Genomic DNA, 4476 nt, shown 5'->3' with positions numbered 1-4476 from the left:
CTTCCTGTTGGGGTTAGTGTGCATTGAGTAATAGTCATTAGAGTTCTCTTCTAGCCTCACAACCCCATTTTAAATGAGGTTTCTGTTTATTAATTTTCACACTTCATATGGTAAAAACAAAATCATTCAACAAATATTGACAACCTGTTGCATCTTCTCCAGAAATAAAAAGATTGCAGCTAACTGGAGTAATTGAGCAGGGAGGGTTCAAGGAAGAGATAGTTTACAGATAAATGGGAACAATCAGGCAGTGAAGCACCCTGGGGCTTGCTTCTTCCCATAAGACATTCACTTAAACTAGAGTAGTTAAGAAGTGGGTACCTGAGAGGAGTTCTCTAGTCAAAAAATAGAAACTATAATACTATCATCTTGTGGCCTGACAGAGAGAGAGCCATGGGAATAAATACCCCAACCTTATTCTCTGTCCATTCTTTCATCTGCCAGTGTTTCCCAACAACCAAACCGAATCAAAAGTTTAATGACTAAGGGTATCATTTATGGATGGTCCATAGAAGTCTCAGCCTCCTGGGGCACAGAATCAGGTGAGAGTGGAGAGTGGATCTGGAGGGACAAGTGAAGACTATCCAGCACACCTATAATGCTAAGCCCAGGCTAGACGCTAGGGATGCGTTTGTGGGAAAAGCACTCATCACTATTGTCTCAAGGGTCTACAGGTGAGATGGTTAATAATCAACATCATACCAGTAAGTACCCTGTTTCCCTGAAAATAAGACCTAGCTGGAAAGTAAGCCGTAGCACGATTTTAGGTGCCAAAATATGGCACCTTGGCATACTGAATATTTTAAGCTGAAGGAGTTTGTGGAAAAGGCCCACTTTTCCCTGAAACAGGTCATAAAACCCTCATGTGAGGGGTGCGTGCCCTCTATATCCTGAAGGAATCATACTACCACTTATTCTCTGGCTAGGTCTTATTTTCGGGGAAACATGGTAGTAAAATTCTAGCTCCAGTAAGTCCTGCAAAAGAGAAGCACATATGTTGTAGAAGCACATAATGAGAGCTAAGATTTACTGAGCACTTAACTGTGCCATGTTCTGAGCATTTTACATGTGTAAACTCATTATGAATAACCTCACAACAATTTGATACAATAGATAATATTATCATCCCTGTTTATAGACTAGGAAACTCGGGCATTATTGTAACAGTGAAATGCTCAGCCTCTCTGACTTCCATCTCTTGAGTCTGCTTTATTTTCATGGCCTTCCATGCTAATTCCATTAGAGGAATTCTGCTTGTGGCTTGAGTTTTAGTAAAACATCCTCTTACCAGAAACTGCTTCTCCTGAGAAGATAAGGGAAATATGTATAAAATTAATGATTGTTTATCAAAGATAGGCAGGAACGTTGTGACCAGACTCACATCAACTCAGAGTCAACAGACTACGAACAAAGAAATTTCACAATTATCCTCAAACCCCTGCTGTCGCCCATATGTCTGTGGTCATCAATCAACCTGAAAGCCCTCCCATTTCCCTCTTCCCTTGATATAAAAGAACCCCGAATTCTGTACTTTTGGTGGGAAAGGTGAAGGTATTAAGAAATACAAATTGGCAGTTACAAAATAGTCACAGGGATGTGAAGTACAGCATAGGGAATATCGTCAATATGTACTAACCATATATGGAGCCAGGTGGGTACTAGACCTATTGAGATACTTCATAAGTTGTATAAATGTCCAACCACTATCTGTATCTGTACACCTAAATCTAATACATTGAATGTCAACTATAATTAAATAATAATAATATTGTAATAACTATGGTGTCAGATGGGTGTTAGACTTATTGGGGTGATCACTTCTTAAGTTATAGAAATGTCTAGTCCTATGCCATACAGCTGAANTTGAAATGACCTTTCTTGTTTGTGTATTTCCACTACGTGATTCCAGGTTTTCCTTCTTCCCTAAAACGTCAGCTCCATGCATTAAGGGACAGGACTATATCCCCATCTGCTGGAACATGCCTGCCACATAGTAGATGCTCAGTAAGGTGACCAGGGCTGTGTGGACTACCCTCTGGCACCTTCAGGGTGTAGCTGAATGAATGTCGATACCTCACTAGAGACTGTCACATGCCAAGGTGGCCTCTCCTGCCAGGCAGGTCACACAGCTTTCTTTGGTTGTTTCTTCCAGAAATCAATTCCATGTCAGCCCGAGTTCTGCTCTTTCTGGTGATTCCAGGCCATCTGATTTTCTTATATGTCATCTACCTGGTAGAAGGCCATGCGGTCCCAAACAGCAAGACCTTTGTGGTATTCTATCTGCTAGCTGGCCTGATCCAGGTAAGGACAACTGTGGCAGCTGTAAAGCAGAATTCAGTGGTTAGGCAGGCAGCAAGCTTTGTTCTTTGTCTCAGGAGAGATGCCGAGGAAGTGGGGTTGGAGGTTCCTGGACATGCAGGTCACAATCCCCATCTTCCACGAGTCAAGTCAATTCATTCAAACTCAAGGGCATGATCTAGACACGGAAGCCACTCCATACTCCATACTGGACTCTCTATACTACACACTCCACACAGTGTACTCCACACAGCGCACTCATTACTCAACCCTCCACAAGGCACAATCCATACTGCATATAGCTCACTCCACACTCCTCACCAGAGAATCAGAGGAGCTGTCCTGAAGATTCAGCATGTTGCCATGAAGCAAGCTGATGAGCAGATCCAGCTGATGAACTGCCCCATGTGCATCAGTCATCACAAACAGGGAGTGGGCAGGGACCAGGCCCCTGCTGGGTATTGCTGAAAGGCATATGTAAACTTGACTCAGAGCTGGATGGTGATAAGGACATGAAAGAGATTAGGCTGGTGCCTGTCTCAGGGTAGTACTCAGCAAACTGCCAAGACTGTAGCTGGCTGATGTCCTGATGGGCCTGGAGCCTCTGTAGGGATAAATGGCTACTGGAGGGCAAATCTAAGGGATTAGCATTTTCATATCTTGAATCGTGGCATTTGCAATCACAGCATGTCCCTGACCCTGAAGAATAGGCTGGGGCAGTCTAAGAAACTGTCAGTTTCTAAGCAGCAGGAAAGGGGCTGGGGACAACCCACAACAAGGGACCCAGGAGCCCTGAGACATGACCAGGGCTGTGTGGACAACCTACCCCCTGGCACTTTCAGGAAAGGCCAGCCATATAAACCTGCCCATGAGAGGGCCTCCAGCAAACCCAAATTGAAGCCCCAGCATGATTTGTGTCTAAGATTCCAAGGATGGTGAGTGGAGCTGGTGCAGCAGAGAAGGTCAAGGCTGGTGAGCAGCAGCAGGTCTGTCTGGCACTTCAAGATGTCAGGAGCAAGGCCCAACCACAGGGAGGGAGGCTAGGCAAGTGTGGATGAGGGTGAACTCACGAGCTCATAGCTGGGTGTTAGACCCTAAGAGAAGCTCGAGGAAAGGGACTACCAGGGGTTGACTTGTCCACCTGGTGTCTTGCCTTAAAATCTGCTAGAGTTTCTTGATGACACTTGGCTTTCTGACTTGGTCATGATCTTTTGCGTCTGCTTGCTTTTATGACAGGTGACAATCCTGCTGTACCTGGCAGAAGTGATGGCTCGGCTAACATGGCACCAGGCCCTGGATCCTGACAATCACTGTATACCCTACCTCACAGGGCTAGGGGACCTTCTAGGAACTGGCCTCCTGGCACTCTGTTTTCTTATCAGCTGGTTATTGAGGAACGAAGCAGAATTGGATGGCATGTCAGAACTGGCTTCTGGACCTCCCTAATGAACCCAGTTAATCAGTAGAATGTTCCCTCACACCAACAGGTTATAGAATGCAGTTTCTCCCTGGCTATGTCCTTAGGTTGCCCTTTGTCAGTCTGCTAAGGAGATTCACACACACCTTGACCCTGGAGTTGGAACCTGAGTCCATGATGGAGACTGAAATCAGGAGCACTGTTTGTGAGTGTGTGAATGTGACTGGGTGAGTGTGTGAATGAGTGTGCATGTGTGTGCAGAGAGCAGGGTTCTCTGGCCTGAAGATGCTAAAGGAAGAGGCCTGTCCAGTACACCTTGGGGGATATATTGGCCCTATTTCATGCCAGTGCAGCCCAGATTGGGGTGAAGCATGAAGGAGACCTGTTGCGTGCCCATGCTTCAGGACTCTGAGCCCTGGCTTAACTGCTATCTTCACTAGGTCCAGCTCCATGGGCCACTCTGCTGGTGTGCCCTGCAAATGTGTGCAGCCCTTCATAGGATGGGGTCTTACACACCCCCTCATCTGCTCCCAGCATTTATTCTTGTCAATGCTTCCTCCCTCCCCTTTTTTTAAAAGGAAAAACCTGTTTAGATTTTAATGAATTGAGAAGTGAAAAATAAAGCGTAGATTATATTGTATTTGGCATTTTGTGTTTTAAAGATATTAATGCAACCATGAGAATTGGGGTCTATAAGTAACAAAAACCACTGGCATTTCTCTAGAGCAGGGTTGGTAAACTACGGCTTGTGAGCCACATGC

At 45.3% G+C, this 4476-nt stretch overlaps 1 long non-coding RNA gene across 1 annotated transcript; it reads left to right on the top strand.

The window, feature by feature from the left end:
* The first annotated feature begins 1981 nt into the window (after positions 1-1981).
* On the top strand, positions 1982-4355 carry LOC109377724 (uncharacterized). Its single transcript, XR_002122920.1, has 2 exons — positions 1982-2301; positions 3535-4355. It is a non-coding gene; the product is annotated as an uncharacterized LOC109377724 (long non-coding RNA).
* The last annotated feature ends 121 nt before the right edge of the window (positions 4356-4476 follow it).

The sequence above is a fragment of the Hipposideros armiger genome, unplaced genomic scaffold (genome assembly GCF_001890085.2).
Source record: "Hipposideros armiger isolate ML-2016 unplaced genomic scaffold, ASM189008v1 scaffold_1527, whole genome shotgun sequence".
In the NCBI taxonomy this organism is placed as follows: domain Eukaryota; kingdom Metazoa; phylum Chordata; class Mammalia; order Chiroptera; family Hipposideridae; genus Hipposideros; species Hipposideros armiger.
This window is presented reverse-complemented; position numbering and strand designations above follow the sequence as displayed.